Source organism: Sus scrofa, chromosome 11 (assembly GCF_054392235.1).
Source record: "Sus scrofa isolate SSC_HxYL_T2T_F1_AM1 chromosome 11, Sscrofa_HxYL_maternal_Yorkshire_Landrace_v2.0, whole genome shotgun sequence".
In the NCBI taxonomy this organism is placed as follows: domain Eukaryota; kingdom Metazoa; phylum Chordata; class Mammalia; order Artiodactyla; family Suidae; genus Sus; species Sus scrofa.
In genome coordinates this window covers 27,466,464-27,485,620 of record NC_139393.1, presented here as the reverse complement: position 1 = coordinate 27,485,620, position 19,157 = coordinate 27,466,464, and the positions used below count along the sequence as shown (strand labels likewise).

General features: G+C 36.2%; 1 long non-coding RNA gene across 1 annotated transcript in view; it reads right to left on the bottom strand.

The window, feature by feature from the left end:
* Positions 1-5,946: 5,946 nt before the first annotated feature.
* Positions 5,947-19,157, bottom strand: part of LOC146398603 (uncharacterized) — a 264,288-nt gene continuing 251,077 nt past the window's right edge. The window contains exon 8 of the long non-coding RNA XR_014819597.1: positions 5,947-8,981. This is a non-coding gene — a long non-coding RNA (uncharacterized LOC146398603). The remainder of the gene's footprint in view (positions 8,982-19,157) is intronic.

The window sequence follows — 19,157 nt, the reverse complement described above, 5'->3', positions numbered from 1 at the left end:
TTCCTGCTATGGTGCAACAGGATCAATAGAGTCTCTTCAGCAGCAGGAACATGGGTTTGATCCCTGGCCAGCTGGCCCAGTAGGTTAAGGATCTAGCGTTGCTGCAGCTGTGGTGTAGGTCACAACTCCAGCTCAGATTTGACTCCGGCCTGGGAACTTCCACCTGCCACCAGTGTGGCTGGAAAAGAAAAAAACAACCATTATTAACATAATCCAGCAATGATTTTATTTTTGCCTTTTTAACAGACCTTTTTTTCTAATCAAGTAATATTTTAATACCGCATGGGAAGTTCTGCAGAAAAAAATGATATTGATGATTTAAACTAATATGTAAAAGTTCTAGACAATATAAACAAATTCATGTAATCTAAACAACGCCATCATTGGTCACCAATTGGTATCTCTTCCCTCAAAAGACTTTTCCATATAGTTTCAAATCAGGTTTCCTCTGGGACTTTTTCTCTTTTCCAATAGAGACTTAACAGGAAATGAAAAGAGAAAAGAAGAGAGATGAGTGGAACAAGTGTGTTGGCAGATGTAATAGTTCTGGCCCACGTGCCGGCCCTGTGCTTTCTGGGTTATGAGGGCCTCCAAGGGTTATGTATCTTCATAACCCTTTCCCTTCCCTGTACAAGTTTAGGACCTTCAACTTCCCGTCGTGAATGAGCAGTGGCAGATGTGTTTTAATTCATACGCTGTGTCTCCATTACTAGTAGTGTCTGTGTTAAGGTTTCTGAAGCTTAGGAGGAAAGAAAGTTGAGATCTTATTAACACCAACTGCCACTTCCCTGAGACAGGAGAGTGGGTGTGACTAACACATTTTCATCTATTTGTCATCTCTAATGCATGCCGTCCACCCCAGAATTCTACGGAGATTCAAGCACCGTAAATGCTCCATTCTTGTTTGATGATGCTTGGGGGCCAAGAACAAAGAATAATTATAATGAATTTTTAATAGCTGAAGTTACTTCTACCTTTTCTTGCCTAAATGGATGCCTTTTCCTTGACCTTGTAAAGTGAATCTAATCATCTAACCCAGATATGAGAAAAAAAAAAAAGTGTATCACACTAAGAAAGGGCTTCATTCATGAATCACTAATGAGAGGTCTAAGTGGGAAGGAAAAAAAATGTGAAACTTAAAATGTACGTAAGCCACAATTGTGGGGTGAACCAAAATTTTGTTTCAAGATAATAACTCTTTCCATTTTCACCTTGCTGTGCCCTTAATAAGTTTAACATGAAAATCTCTAGACATAAAGTAAAAAAGATAAGGTAAAAAAAAAGACAGTGGGTACTTAAAAATTTCCAATACCTAACTGAAAAATTCTTGTCCTAATTAGTTATCTGCTGTTATATTGCAAAGATTCACGGGAAAGAATCATGATCTTCATGTCTTTCCACTCCTCAGGCTCTAGTCCTAGCCCCATATTGTCCCATTAGAGGGACAGAGGCTGTTCAATGGCTATTAACACCCAGATCTGTCAGATGTCAAGAAGGAGCTTTTAATTCCAGTGTCTTTTATGTTAACACATCAAGTCAGAGGAATCTGACAGATTTGAACTAATGGATCCTGCACCCTCTGTTTCTCTAGAACATGTCAATGTAGCCTGTATTTCCAAAACAACCTTCAAAAGTTGCTGTTAAAGCTCAGGTGGAAAAAGTTTAAAAAACTTTCTCCAAGTACATCCTACTCACAAAATTCACAGAAGTCCTGTCATTTTAAACTTCGAGTTAATTGAATACCTGCTCCTTGCAGAGCCTCATTTTTACTTTCTTCCAATATTGCAAAGCTCATAAAACTCCCCATTGTGAATTCCTGGCTTATTTATTTATTTGCATATTTACATTTTTTTTCAGATGACTTTCTGTTGACTCTTTGTTTCAACGTCTCTTCCGAGATTTAGAGAAATGTGGGGGTTTCATAAGCAAAGCTTTCCCTGTCTCCCATAATGTTTGCAATGGAACATCCATGACAGACAAAATGCCATAACTATTAGGAATACCTTCTCTGACTCCACTTCCGACCGCAAGGATCTGGAGCTTTAGATCCATCCATCAGCATCCATGACAAATAGAGGGACAAAGTGTCCCATGGCGACTGGCAGCTCTGCATCCCCAGTGCCATTTCACCTCATTTAAAGAAGAGAGAGGGTTTCCTGTCATGCCTCAGAGGAAACAGACCTGACTAGTATCAGTGACAATGCAAGTTCGATCCCTAGCCTCACTCAGTGGGTCAAGAAGCCGGCGTTGCCATGAGTTGTGGTGTAGGTTGCAGACACAGCTTGGATCCTGAGTTGCTCTGGCTGTGATGTAGGCCAACAGCTGTAGCTCTGATTTGACCCTTAGTCTGGGAACTTCCATATGCTGTGGGTGAAAGAAAGAAAGAAAGAAAGAAAGAAAGAAAGAAAGAAAGAAAGGAAGGAAGGAAAGACAGACAGACAGACAGACAGACAGAAAGAAAGAAAGAAAGGAGGGAGGGAGGAAGGAAGAAGGAAGGAAAGAAGGGAGGGAGAAAGGGAGGAAGGAAGGAAAGGAAAGAAAGAAAGGAAGGAAGAAAGAGATCTTTTTCCTTCATTTTTGTAACCAGTGTGGAGGTAGTAATTAAGATTGAAATATCAGAAGTCCAAAGGGAAAGACATTCTAAATATATAGAGAGTATCTATATATAGACATTTACATACACACACACACACACACACACACATACACACGCATATGTATTTGGATACACATACATTTGTATATACACCCAGTATCTATCTACCCATCTATCTATTATGTACTTGGAGAGAAGGAACTGAGAAGATTGTGTTGTACCACAGCTTTCTCTGGAGATGTGTCTCTGGATGGCACAGACTTTTATATGATTAAAAAGAACACTTAGCAGCTCTTGTAAACGCATTCATTTAGAGGGGAGCTTTACTCAGGATACGAAAGAATCCCTCATTTTACAATAAAAAATAAAATCATAAGTTGCTTCAAGTGTTGTTTACAGATTATGAAGAACGTCATACAGGGAGAAACGTAGTTAAAGTGTTTCAAGCTATTCTTGATTAGGTATCAGAAATTAAAAGGAAAATTTTAAATTATAACAACAAAATGACATTTGCATGTCCACTTTTATTTTATTTATTTTTTTGTCTTTTTGCTATTTCTTGGGCCGCTCCAGTGGCATATGAAGATTCCCAGGCTAGGGGTCGAATTGGAGCTGTAGCCACTGGCCTACGCCAGAGCCACAGCAACACGAAATCCCAGCCGTGTCTGCAACCTACACCACAGCTCACAGCAACACTGGATCATTAACCCACTGAGCAAGGGTAGGGACCAAACCCGCAACCTCATGGTTCCTAGTCGGATTCGTTAACCACTGCGCCATGACGGGAACTCCTGCATGTCCACTTTTAGTTTTAGTTTTAATGGACTAGACTACCTAAAACCTATTTGGTTAAAAGATTGAAATCTCTCTCATTTACCTTCCATGGCCTTATCCTCCATCACTGTGCCAATCATCCTCTTTGGTGGACAGATGGATGTATGGATGGATGGTTGGATGGATGGATGGATGGATGGATAAATAGAGAGATAAATAGATTTTCACATATGTGTTCTCCATTTCTCTGTTACCCACTTAGTCCAAGGTCCATCATCTCCCATTGACCTTCTTTTGCTCCCCGGCTAAGAACAGGCCCTTCTCCAACTTTTTCCCACAACCCCCTTCCAAGCCTCCTCTCATACTATTGCCCATCACTTTTCTTGCTCTCCATACTCCATCCAGACTCTCCTCCCTACATTTCTATGAATTTCCCATGGTTACACCCAATATAAGCCTTTTATATTTCTCCCTACCATCTCTCAGGCTTTTTCCAAAGTTTTTGATTGTACCCATATCGGTAACATTTTGCACTTACTGAACACGTAATGAGAAAGTGTATACCCACACAGATACACACGCATGAACACATGTACACAGTATATACAGTTACAGATATGCTAGGTATGTGAAAAAATATACATGAAAATAGAAATTTAAAGGCTAGTCCAAGGCTGAAGTATAAAACATTATATGTTTAGTTGTACATATTAATAAGAAACCCCTTCAATAAAAATGTTTTCAATAATAATTTTTGCCATAAATGAAGTTAAATATACTATCATTTCAAATTCTACTGCTTCTCAAGTCTATTTACTCTTTAAAAAAAATCAATGGTTTCTATAGCTGAAAAAAATATACTTCACAAAGGAATATGGTCAAAGGGACATCAAAGTTTAGAGCCAGAATGAACAGATTAACCTGGTCTAACCATGTCCTAGCTATGTGATTTTTAGGAGGTTTACTTACTCCTCTGTGCCTCAGTTTCCACATCTGCAAAATGACATGATAATTTTATCACCCTCCACAGCATTTTGATGACCAAATGAGTGAATATGCGTAAGTTAGTAAAAACAGAATCTGGCACAGAAGAAGCACTGTATAAATGCCAGCTAACGTTGTATTTATAAACTCAGAATTATAGCATAGCACTTTTCATACCTCTGGTTTCAACGTCTCTGCTTTGCTCTGAATTATACTAGATGGATAATACTTTATAAAGTTTGAGGCTAACTCTGTATCCTTGCCCCCTAATCATTCTTATAAATTTCAGCCAAGCTGCCATCATATGAGTTTATACCTACATAATTTGTCTATAAAATGTTTAATTGAAGTCATATGTCCTGCACATCTTTTCTTTAAGTGGCTCATAAAAACTATTACTTTTATATTTATTAAAACAGAATCTTGCAAATACCATAAACTCAGGCCTGTTAGAGACATCTGTTCTTTCATCCAACTGCATAGCACACTTCCTACATTGTGAATTTCTTCTAATGTTTGCGTCTTCAAATATTAAGCAGTATTTGCTCTGTGCCAGTAATTACTGCCAAAGAATATGGGGTTTTTTTAGTTTGCATCTTATTGTTCTCTAGGTTTGGTTTCAGCCATTTTTAATCATTATGAAAGCCAAGTGACATTTTAAATTCTGTTAATAAATAGAAAATCTCAAGAGAGGATTTAACACTAGTCCTTGCGCTTAGTGAAGACACAGAGCAGTGGACTGGGCATCACGACATGCTGAAGGTAATTGAAAACATTAGAGAACTCTGTCCTTGGGTTCTGGATTCTTAGGCTTTCTGGTATCATTAGCCAATTCCCCAGGGGCATTCTATTCACTCTATGAGTGAATCATAATCACTTTACTTCACACTGTGTCCCGGTTAAAGCTCACACCAGGAAGGGGAGCATCAGCTCTGCCATTTTCTCCTTTATTCTTTGCAATATTAGTGTGTTTTCCAGTCTGTGGTTTTCACATGGACACTTTTCTTTTTAAAGAAGTTTACTCCTTTTTTGAGTAATAATTTAGTGGACAATATCATCTTACATGATAAGATGTGGGCAGAAGTATTATTTGGTGATACATCTCAATATACCAACAACACACAGAGGCGTGAGCACCCACCAGGGTCAGTTTTTCAGCACAGAACTTCCAATTTCCCTTTATTTATCCTTCTGGGTCAAAGGTGATCTCTTTCTAATTGTGGATAAATCAATATAGGTAAATTCTATTAGCATCTCTAGGGCATGTCATCTCCACTTTGGAGATCTCTTCATTAGCTCTTTCCTCTATCACCATTTCTTCAAGAGAACTTGGCAGGGCCATGAATGACTGAGGAGAAGTCTAGCCTTATCTATTGCCTCTGTATGGACATGCATCTTTTTAAGGGGTCTACATGCTGCTTTTCCACTCAACAGAAACAAAGTCAACACGAGGATTATGTAGACTGGTTTAGCAATGCACATTATTCAATATGGCCGAGGAAAAGAGAGAAATCAGTTTTAATATGTCATTCTGGCCACTCAAGAACGCAAATACTCCCTGGTTTGGAGTTAGCATCAACATACATTATTTATTTTTTATTTATTTTTTATTTTATTTTTTAAACTGCTTTGATGGTTTCCAAAGTATATCTCTTGGCCTTACTGCATATCTCTCTTACCCCAAAAGTCACACATTTCTCTCAAATTGAATTGGAAGATGCCCAGAAAACTGTGTATGACAAGAGATAGACGGTCCCCGAATATAAAATCTAGAAATGAAAGTTTAAAAGAATTCAGCAAAGACAAAAATTACACAAATAGGTTTCATTTCAAAACCCCTCTCAAAGAAGTTTGGCTAAGCAGTGATTAAGGTTGACAGACATGATAACTCCCTACAAATTTTGTAAGGCATGCACATTAAAGACAAAAATTTTCAAGTAGCATGCAAATCACGAAGTTAAGAGATGGTAAAATGTATGTTTGTTTCTGGAGATATTTTTGAGAGAAGACTTTTAGACTAGAAAATAAAATTTTCTCAAGGGAAAGGATAAAGATATAATCATCATCAGCTTCATCATCATCATCTCCTATTGCTCCTGATTACATAGGACAAAATAGTCTTGAGGGTATGTTGTGAAGAATAGTCTCAAAACCCCCAAACAATCTATCGGACTGTTTGAATTACTTGATTTTTCCACATTTGATTTTTCAAATTCAATCAATTTCCAACCAGCTTTTCCACTTTGCCATCTGTTTCTAAAGCAAAACTTAACACAAGGCTGTGGAGGATGAGGTTTGTTTTGTTTCTTTTCAATCTAAGTTTTAGTGAATCATGTCTAGGCTAAATTCCAGGTTGAATGGATCATCAAAACCCAGCCTCACACCCACATGTTTTCTTAAATTCAGAGTAGAGCATCTTGTCTTTCTGGTTGCATTACGGTTGAACCATAGAAATAGATTTACTATGCCAAAAAGTATCCAAGTAACACGTGCAGCAGTGCTTCCTAAATGAAGAGGCAGTTAACAAGCACTTTGATACTGTTCATCTCTATTGAGTACCAAATTCTCTGCTGTGTTAACCCTAATGCATTTTGAAAGTGTTTATTCTGAATCTGATAGGTCTTATGCAAATGAATTTACATACTCAGTGTAGAATAATCCCATACATGTTGATGTGTAAGGATAAGCAATCTTTACACATTTAGCCTTCGGATTATGTTCTGGGGAATCATGGATTCAAATCTGTCTCGCTGGGTTTTAAGAATTCACCCTTATATCACAATAACTTTTCATAAAACATTAATTCTTTCATTCTTTCTATGGACAAAGAATACATTTGCCTGTGAAGTTTGCAATAAAACACTGATCTTAAATAAAGACAAAAAAAATTATGCCAATCCTTAACAACTAAGAAAAAAAAATGACATAAGGCTCAGTTGAGAAACAATACGTAAGAAATGGTTGGTATATACAAAGTACTCAATAAATATTAGTGTTATTATTGTTAGACTTAAATCTAAAACATTCTGATTTTTAGTTTTTAAAGGAATAAATGAGCCAATGAAATACTGTACTTCAACACAATAAAATTATGACTCATTTAGGAAAAATACAATCCATTTTAAGAATAACAGTGACCACCCTCCATACTCTTACATTTAAATATAAAGAATTACATAGATGTGTGCACGGGGAAGAACAAGTATGTACAGAGGTGCAAAAAAAGATCCTTGGATGTCAGTTCAAAGTGTTTGCCAAATTCCCACCCAAATGCTGTGGCAAGTTACTTGGTGTGCTATATTTAGTTGCGACCTAAGAGTCTGCAGGTAAAGAAGTTTTGCTATAAGAGGAAAACTCACTCTTAGAAGCTGCCTCAGAAAAATCTGAACTCATCTGATTACCATTAAAACCTGCATCCCTTCTGGTTTTAAGCAGTTTTTGATTCTAGAAATGCATTCCAAAATTGTAAATGTAAATTGAATGTTCCCTAATAGACTATAAATTTCTTAAGGGCAGGGTTTATTCCCTCTGCCTCCATTGTTTAATGCAAATGGTATATTACCTTAGAGATTTGGCTCTTCATAACTGAAGTGGTAAAGTTCACAATAAGACACATGGTGGGGGATAATGTGATTTGTTATCATTTCAGGCCCTTCGTTTTTGTTTTATTTTTAATGGCTTTCCTGAGATATAATTGATAGATGATGTGCATATTGAATGTGAACAACTGGTAAGTTTTAAACACGTGTACACCTATGAAACCACCATGGGCAGTCAGGAAACTTGACATCTCCATCACCCTCCAAAATTTCCTCATGCCTCTCATAACCCTTTCCTCAAGCCCCTCTTCACTGCCACCTCTCTAATCCATTCAATAGATCATTGTCAATAATAATAAGCTTGCATTTATAAGTTTATATAAATGGATTCTCACATAGAGTACTGTTTTATAGTTCTTTTACATGGCATAATACTTCCAGGCAGGATTCATTGTTGTTTTGTTATATATCCATGAAGTTGTTTCTTGTTATGCTGGGGGATTGGTTCCAAGAGCCCCCTCAGACATCAAAATCCTTGAGCTGCTCAAGTCTCTTATATAAATGTTATACTGTAATGAATACAACTGGACCTCCTTATCCCTGGGTTTTTCAGTCACTGAACTGGAAGGCAAACTATAGTTCATTGCTTTTTTATGCCTGCGTAGTATTTCATAAAGTCAATATGCTACAATTAGGTAATCCATTCCCCTGTTCATGGATAGTTGATTTCCAGTTTTTAGTGAGTACATGCAAAGATACTATTGTTATGTACTATTGTTACAGACACCAAGCTCCTACTGCTACCTGCAGGACAGGCCCGTCCTTCCAGAGAAGAGTTGTTGGGGCAAGGAATAGCAACTCTATTTGGAAAGCCAGCAAATGGAGATGATGGCAGATTAGTGTCCCAAAGAACCCTCTTGGCTGGGTTTGGATGCTAGTTTCTTTTATAGAGAAAAGAGGAGGTAAGGAAGTAAAGTAAAAGAGGGAATAATTTGTTGTACCTGGTTCTGGCCTGAATCCAGAGGGGGTTAATCTCTTCTTGCTCGTAACCATTCACAGGTAGGCCTGGGTGGGATATTTCCTGTGAACTAAAACAAAGGTGTTTTAATTTAACCTTCGGGCATGTGAGGTAGGGTTTCCAGAAATGGGTCATTATGTATACATTATGCTCTAGGCAACATCCTTATAGTAATTAATGAACTGGTAGCAAATGCAATAGAACACAAAGATTAAAGTACATGAAATCGATCCAACATAGGCTCAGATTAGTTCTTCCCTATTACACAATGAATGTTTTACGTTCATATCTTCATATGGACATACGCTATCATTTCTTCTGGGTAAATACCAAAGAGTGGAATGGACGGGTCCAATTGGAGAATGTTCAACTTTAAAGAAACTTCTGAGCTTTTTTTCAAAGCAGTTATACCTTTCCATTCCCAGAAACTCTGTATGGAAGTTCTGGCTGCTTCACAACCTCACCAACACTATAGGTTCAGCGTATGTTTTTACTTTTATCTTTTACCCATTCTAACAGAGATGAGCTGGTATTTCATTATGGTTTTATTTTTTTTCCTAATAACTAGTAATATTGAAAATATTTTCATATTATTTGTTTGTCATCTGTGTCTCTTACTGGATGGATTCTTTTTTGTCTTTTTAAAATGTGGAATGTAAGCTAGTATAGCCACTATGGAGAACACTATGGAGGTACCTTAAGAAAATGATACATAGAACTATGATATGACCCAACAATCCCACTCTTGGGCATATATCCGGACAAAATTCTACTTAAAAAGAGCCACACACCCACATGTTCATTGCAGCACTATTCACAATAGCCAAGACATGGAATCAACCCAAATGTCCACTGATAGATGATTGGATCAGGAAGATGTGGTATATATACACAATGGAATACTACTCAGACATCAAAAAGAACAAAATAATGCCATTTGCAGCAACATGAATGGAACTAGAGACTCTCATTCTGAGTGAAGTAAGTCAGAAAAAGAAAGACAAATACCATATGATATCGCTTATATCTTGAATCTAATATATGGCACAAAGGAATCTTTCCACAGAAAAGAAAATCATGGACTTGGACAATAGACTTGTGGTTGCCAAGGGGGAAGGAGAGGCAGTGGGAGGGATTGGGAGCATGGGGTAAATAGATGCAGAATGTTGCCTTTGGGATGGATTAACAATGGGATCCTGCTGTGTAGCCTGGGAACTCTAGTCAATTATGATGGAACGCATAATGTGAGAAAAAAGAATGTATACATGTATGTGTAACTGGGTCACCATGCTGTGCAGTAGAAAAAATATATATATAAACAAATAAAAATAAAATAAAATAAAATGTGGTTTAACTGACAAGCTCTTTTCTACAGCTACACTGTGGAACATCACATGGCAAAAACAGGATTTTTTTTTTCTCTCTAGACTTCATTTTCTTTTAAAAAATCTTATTAATTATGAGAATTAGTCCTAAAAATACAGAACAAAAGAAATTTACATTTACAAAAACTGCACATTATCCAAAGGTCACAAAAAACAGGAAGCTCCCATTGCGGCTCAGTAGTAATGAATCCAACTAGTATCCATAAGGATGCAGGTTTGATCCCTGGCCCCACTTAGTGGGTTGAGGATCCAGTGTTGCCATGAGATGTGGCTTGGATCCTGTGTTGCTGTGGCTGTGGTGTAGGCAGGCAGCTGCAGCTCTGATTCAACCCTTAGCCTGGGAATTTCCATATGACATGGTTGTGGCCCTAAAAAGAAAAAAAAAAAAAAGTCACTAAAAAACTACAATTGCTTATCTAAAATGTCAAGTCTCTTGCTGAACAGGAACCTGAAAACTTGATGTTACTGATATGGTTTCTTTCTGTTACCAGACTGATAGGGGAAGGGGAAAACAAAGGGACAGGAAGAAGGTTTTATTTATTTTTAAAATCTGGCTACTCCAATAAATGACTCTGATTTTTCAAGAAAAGAAAAATCCACTAGCTCAAGGGGCAGAGAAAATGAGGAAAAAAAAGAAAGAAATGGCCTCTTTAATCATGACCTAACCCCATCCCCAGTTCTGCCTCCATCAAATCTTATGCCCATTTTTATTGAGCTGTTTGTTTTCTTATTATTGAGTTTTGAGAGTTATTTATGCAAATAATTTATCATATAGGTGATTTTCAAATAGTTCCCCAAGGCCTGCTGCCTGTTTTTTTGTTCTTTTAACATTTTTTTTCAAAAATACAACTTTCAATTTTGATGATGTCCCATTTATCAATTTATTCTATACTGCATCATGTTTTGGGAATTGTATCTAGAAAAATCTTATTTAATACAAGATTACAAGATTTTCTCCTTTGTTTCTCCTAAAATTTTACAGTTCGAAGATTTACATTTAGGTCTATAACAAATTTTGAGTTATATTTTATATAGAGTGAGTTATATATGAAGGTTAACTTTTGCATATAGATGTTCAATTCTTCCAGCTCTGTTTGTTGAAAAGAATACTTTAGTCCATTGAATTGCCTTTGAACTTCTGCCAAAAATCAATGATTACATATACGCAGCTGTATTTCAAGACTCTCCCTTTTGTCATTTCGATCTATTTGTCTTTGTTGACATAAACACTAGACTTTATTGATTACTATAACTGTATAGTAATTAATAAAATCATGTACCATTAGTCCTAATGTTTTGTTCTCTTTCAATGTTGCTTTCTTTGTCCTGTACATTTCAATATTAATTTTACAATTGGTTTTTAAAATCTATTGAAAAAGACCACTAAAATTTTAGTAGTGTTTTATTAAATTTGTAAGTCAACTTGGGGAGAACTGACATGTTAACAATATTGAGTATTCTGACCAATAAATACAATGTATTTCTCCACATATATACTTATTTTAAAAATTTTTATCAACAATGGCTTGTAGTTTTCAGATTACAGGTCTTTCACACCTATAAGTTTATCTCTATTTCTTTTTTCTTGCTTCACAAAGGACATTTTAAAAAATACCAGATTATCTATTGCTTGTACATAGAAATATTATTGATTTTGATACATAAATCTTGTATTCTGAAAACTTGCTGAGCATATTCATTAGTTCTAATAGCATTTTTGTAGATGCAACTGGATTTTCTACATAGATGAGCATGTCGAATAAAAATGAAGGCAATTTTACTTCTCCTTGTCCAGTCTAGATGACTTTTATTTCTTTTTCTTACCTTATTACAAGTCTAGAACTTGTAGACCAATGATGATGATAAAAGTGGAAAATTTTGGTTTTGTTTCTCATTTTAAGGGGAAATTATTATCTTTCACCATTAGGTATAATGTTATCTGTACATTTTAATATACCCTTTAATAGATTTAGCTATTTCTAATTTGCTGAGGGTTATATCACAAATGGGTGTTATTTCACAAATGGTTTGATTAATGATATTCCTGAAACCATTGAGATGATCATATGTTTCCTTCTCTTCTACTGTTACCATGATGAATTACTTTGATTACTTGTTTAAATGTTAATCCAACCTTAAATCCAAATAGAGAATCTCAAAGTAAATATGAACACGTATAGATCAATTGATTGTGCCAAGATAATTCATTTAGTAAAGCATGACCTTAAAAAATCAGGATAACAAATGGATAGCTATATTCTACACAGAAAAAAATTCCTTGACCCTTACCACGTGTTATACATAAAAATCAACCCAAATAGAAATAGGCTTGAAACTAAATGGTAAAATGGTAAAGTTATTCATCTTCTTGTAAAATACAAAGAAAATATTTTCATGACTTTGAACTTTCTTAAATGTAAAGCAAAGTATATGGATGATTTTAAAACACTATGTTTGGGAATATATCCAAATTAAAATTTAGTTCTTTCAAGGAAATTGTTAAGGTCTTCAAGTATGCCAGAAGTTGGGAAAATGTATTCAAAATATATATCTTTCAAAAGTCTTAAATCTAGACTAAATTAAACCTCTCACAACAGAAAAGAAGCTATATTAAACAATTAAGAGATAGCCAACATCATTAGTCTTCAAGGAAATGTAAATTATATGAAGAGTTCATTGGAGTCAAATTGATCTATAGTCCCAATACTCAGAAAAAAACGGCACAGATTCTTATAGAAATCGGCAAGCTAAAAGTAAATTTATGTCAATACAAATGATCTAGAGTAATCTAAACCATCTTTAAAAAGAAAAACAAAATTGGAAGACTAACAGTACCTGATTTTAAGACTTACCATAAAATTATTGTAACATCTGTCGATGGACATTTGGGTTGTTTCCATGTCTTGGCTATTGTGAATAGTGCTGCAATGAACATGCGGGTGCACGTGTCTCTTTTAAGTAGAGTTTTGTCCGGATAGATGCCCAAGAGTGGGATTGCGGGGTCATATGGAAGTTCTATGTATAGATTTCTAAGGTATCTCCAAACTGTTCTCCATAGTGGCTGTACCAGTTTACATTCCCACCAACAGTGCAGGAGGGTTCCCTTTTCTCCACAGCCCCTCCAGCACTTGTTATTTGTCGATTTATTAATGATGGCCATTCTTACTGGTGTGAGGTGGTATCTCATGGTAGTTTTGATTTGCATTTCTCTTATAATCAGCTATGTTGAGCATTTTTTCATGTGTTTATTGGACATCTGTATATCTTCTTTGGAGAAATGTCTCTTCAGGTCTTTTGCCCATTTTTCCATTGATTGATTGGCTTTTTTGCTGTTGGGTTGTATCAGTTGTTTATATATTCTAGAGATTAAGCCCTGGAAGATGTGGTATATATACACAATGGAATACTACTCAGCCATAAAAAAAGAATGACATCATGCCATTTGCAGCAACATGGATGGAACTAGAGAATCTCATCCTGAGTGAAATGAGCCAGAAAGACAAAGACAAATACCATATGATATCACTTATAACTGGAATCTAATATCCAGCACAAATGAACATCTCCTCAGAAAAGAAAATCATGGACTTGGAGAAGAGACTTGTGGCTGCCTGATGGGAGGGGGAGGGAGTGGGAGGGATCGGGAGCTTGGGCTTATCAGACACAACTTAGAATAGATTTACAAGGAGATCCTGCTGAATAGCATTGAGAACTATGTCTAGATACTCATGTTGCAACAGAAGAAAGGGTGGGGGAAAAACTGTAATTGTAATGTATACATGTAAGGATAACCTGACCCCCTTGCTGTACAGTGGGGAAAAAAAAAATTATTGTAACAAATTCTATATGATTGAAATAATGATAAATATATAGATTAATAGAACAAAATAGAGCCCAGGAATAGAGCTGTACATCTCAGATCTTTTGATTTTCAGCAAAAGTTGAAATGTTTTTTAAGGACTAAATGGACTATACTTAGGATGATAGGTTTATTTCCCTCCAATATTTATATGTTAATGCCCTAACTCCCACTGTGGTGGTATTTAGAGATGGGGGCCTAGCTTTTATTGTTTTGCTTTTATTATTATATTATTTTAATAATAGAAAAAGAAAAAAATTATTTAGGTAAGACACCAAAAGCTCAAGCCATAAAGCTATATAAATGATAAGTTGAACTTCATTAAAATTAAGAAAAATTAAGGTTAATATTAAGGTTAAGGTTAAAATTAAGGTTAATAATTAAAATGAAAAAATAGGCTGGGAGCTCTTTTCTGTATACAAATCATAGCTGCTGAAGGATTGGCACTGAAAAAATATACATCTGTATGTGTATGTAATGATAAGATAATGACACGTTATAGAATGTACATATAAAAACTTACATATATAATTACAAAAATCTATAAACATTGATAAAACATCAGAACAACAACTGATCAACTTTGCTTGTCTTTTTTGTTTTTTGTTTTTATTTTTTGGCTACAGTCTGCAGTGGCTTGATACAGGATCTTATTTCCCAGACCAGAGGTTGAACCCAGGCCACAGAGGTGAAAGTTCCAACGTTTAAACATCTAGACCACCAGGGAACTCCCCAGTTTTTCTTTTTTTTTTTTTTTTTTTGTCTTTTTGCTATTTCTCGGGCCGCTCCCGCGGCATATGGAGGTTCCCAGGCTAGGGGTCTAATCGGAGCTGTATCTACTGGCCTACACCAGAACCACAGCAACGTGGGATCCGAGCCGCGTCTGCAACCTACACCACAGCTCACGGCAACGCCGGATCATTAACCCACTGAGCAAGGGCAGGGACTGAACCCGCAACCTCATGATTCCTAGTTGGATTCGTTAACCACTGCGCCACGACGGGAACTCCCCCAGTTTTTCTTGTTTTAAGTCATTGCTAAAATCTATTTACTGAAAGTTACTCCTTGAACCAACACCTTTGACATCTCCTTGGAGCTTATCAGAAATACAGCATCTTGGACCCCACCCTAGGACAACCGAATTAAGATCTCCATTAAAAAAAATCCTCAGGTGACTCAAACTGACTTTAATGTTTGAGAAATCCTGGAGTCCTCTAAGGTGTAGTGGAATCTTCCTAGGCTTCCTGAATTTGTCTTGAGAGCTTGGCGTCAGATTCCTAGGCTATTTCTCACAGTGTGAGAAAGGTGTCAAGATCTCCAAAGTCTTTCCTCTCCAATTTGAGAATCTTATTCATAAATACATATATAAATATACACATATTTTTTTTCTTTTATTTTACCATTGCACCTGCAGCATATGGAAATTCCCAGGCCAGGGGTTGAATCAGAGCTGCTGCTGCAGTTGCAGGCCCACTCCACAGGATCTGAGGTGTATCTGCAACGTACTTGGCAGCTTGCAGCAACACTGGATCCTTAGCCCACTGAGCAAGGCCAGGGGTTGAACTCACATTCTCATAGAAATTATGTCAGATTCTTAACGTGCTGAGCCACAATGGGAAATTTCACGAATATTTTTAATTCTAAGATGAGGTATAATGGTCTTCCCTGAACCTTTGCCTAGTTGTGGGTGTTTTCAGGAATCCATGTCTTTCTTGCTTTTAAACCATGACAGGAACAGAAATCCATCAAGATCCTATTTGCCATCTAGGTGCCATTCTTAACTCTATGATTGTCCTTTCTCCTAATTAGAAAAGAATCATTTTGTTGTCTACTCCTCTGATGCGTTCCTAAGCTCTTTGTCCTTTGAAGTTATAGTTTTCTTGTGTACAATTTGCAATGAATAATTATTATTTACACGTTAACTATTTCCTTTAGTAACCCAGCAAGTTGAACCCACTAATTTTTGAAACTGCTCTCATTTTTGAAGCGCTTCTGTCCTGGTCCCTGAAAATAGAATTTGAAGGTCATTTAGATGTGCCACAAACATGCTTTGACACAACATTGCAAAGTGGTTTATTCAATGTGAGGTACTTTGATTGTCATTTAGGAGTACCTTAAAAAAAGAAGTATATATTCTAAATTAAAAGATATGAAACTGTTTTTTTTAATTGTCAATATGCTATCTGCATGTCATATAACTGAAATTTAAGAGAGTAAAGAACAAAGGGATTCTTGCTCTTTTTTCTCTTGTGCTAAAATTTTGTGAGGTTAAAAGTAGAGAGTTGGGGTTAATAGATGCAAACTATTGCCTTTGGAATGGATAAGCAATGATATCCTGCTGTATAGCACTGGGAACTATTTATCTAGACACTTATGATGGAGCATGATAATGTGAGAAAAAAGAATGTATACATGTCCATGTGAACGGGTCACCTTGCGGTACAGTAGAAAACTGACAGAACACTGTAAACCAGCTATAATGGAAAAAAATACAAATCATTATTAAAAAAAAGTTCATTGATGATGGAAAAAAAAAAGTAGAGAGTTGGGGGTTCCCATTGTGGTTCAGTGGGTTGAGAAGTCAACTAGTATCCACGAGGATGTGGGCTCAATCCCTGGCCTCGTTCAGTGGGTTAAGAATCCAGCATTGCCATGAGCTGTGATGCAGGTCCTTACTCACTATACTTTCTCTCTATCTTAATATATTTTGAAAATAAAAATATCAATTTGTGTGTATTTTCAAAATAACTCCCAAAGATATAAAAATATCAATTTGTGTGTATTTTCAAAATAACTCCCAAAGATAATGTTAAAACTATGCCTTTTAATGTATTTTAACTTGGATGTTAAAGGTTTCTAGCTACATAGGTAGAATTTTATTTGTTTTTGTAGCGATTATCAAATTCAAGAGTTAAAAAAAAGCAGTTCCTTAAATTTAACTGGTCACCCCAAGATTTTTTTTCTATTTCAGGTCAACATTTGACATTACTCAAATATAATGAGCTCTTGTGCCAAAGCCTGCATTTCCAATGAATATATTTCTAATCTAAAACATGAGCTACTATGCCAAAGCCTACATTTAAAATGAATAGATTTTTCATTTGAGACAACAGTATGATATAAAGTTTGCTGAAATAAAAAAGCCAAGTTTCTAAGAGAAAAACAAATAATTAAGAAGTAGTGAGAAATGCTTCACAAATAGAAATGTAATTAAGACACATCAGTGGCTCACTTCTGGTTTCTTAGAAATATCATACCCTGACCTTTTCTCTACTTGATTCTTTGAAGTTCTCTCTAAATACATTTTACATTGATACAATTCAGTTCTCTTTTAACCCATTGATGTTATTCCAGCTTTTGTATCTACTTAGTCTCATTTTCTTTCTTCTACAGATTTCTCTAATAGCTATGCGTAAGCAAAACTTGGAAAACAAGGAAAAGGAGATCAAATTGGCTCAGCAACAAGCTTTTACTTTTGCTTCTCTGTTGCTCATAGAGGATTTAGCTGGTTTTGTCATTTTCCCCTGTACCATAGACCATGAGAACAAAACCTTTAAAGTTCAAATGCACAAACTTGGCAGGAGAAACAACGACTTGAATAGTCTCAGCCATGCCATGTTAATTGGCATCTTAGAGGTGTTTCTATCAGAAGTACCCTTATTACTGAGTCTTTCCAGAAAAAAAAAAAAATTATGAGGACATTAGCTAAAAAGAGAGAAAAGACACCAAGTGGATGGATGGTAGAGGGAAAAGTTCAAATCCTCTTTCCAGTGTTAGTTCACAGCCAAATATTCTTGGGCTTTCACATGCTGGGAGAGACTCTCCCAAGGATTTCTCACCTTTCTGCACATTTTACAAGTAGATGCACTGACAAGGTCTGTACTGGTCTAGCTTTTCAAAAATAATTTTATAGGGAACCACTATGGGAAATTAAGTACTGTCTTCCTCCAACAAAGAAGGTGGATTTGTTTGCTATTCAGCATAATAAATACAGTGTCTCTTTCTGGAGCAAAGGTTAAACAGATTTGTTTGTGGTTCATTATAAAAGATTGGCGTTTCCTAAGCTTGGGGTTCCTCAGTGAGGCACAAAACCCAAATATCTCCAGCACAGCACTTATCTATATCCAGCTCTGTTGCCCTGTGAAAATTGGGGAGCATGAGAAACCAGTGGGCCAACATCTATGAAGCTATCGCAGGCTAACTTCTTAACTTCCAGTGGGCCAGAATCTATGACGTTATAGAGGCTAATTTGTTAACTTGCAAGCAGGGCAGAGTCTCAGACCCTTAGGTCTGTGGCTTGGGCCGCAGGTGCAGTAACACCAGATTTTTAAACCCGCTGTGCCAGGCCAGGGATCATACCCATACCTCTGCAGTGACCCAAGCAGCTGCAGTTGGATTCTTAACCCACTGTGCCACAGTTGGAACCCTTCCTTCATCCTTTTTGAGGCCACAGTCCTGTCATTTCTGAACGTTCAATGCAACCTTCCTTGAGTCTCACTAATAATTAAAATTTGTCCATAAGGCAATGTTGACTCAAATGTCTGGACCAAATGTTGCTTTATTTATTAGTTGCTCATATTAGTTAAACTACATGGACAGCACCAACAAACATTTTTAAAGGCAAGAAACCTGTACTTTTAGTGAAATAGTTGTAGTATCTTTATGGTGAATGTGGGGGCTTTTTGCTGATTTTTTAAAACTATAGTTGATTTTCTATGTTGTGTTAGTTTCATGTGCAGAGCTAAGTGATTCGGTTTTATATAAAACTTCCTTACACCGGACTCCAACAATGAACCAAATGTGATACTTTCCTCCTTGAATTTGTCAAAGCCCATGATGAAAGACTATATATATTTTTCAGATTCTTTTCCATTATAGGTTATTACAAGTTATTAAATATAGCCTCCTTTGCTATATAGTAGGTCCTTGTTTATCCTGTTTATTTTATAAGTAGTGGTATATAAATGTTAATTCAAAATTCCCAACTAATTCCTCCCCCATT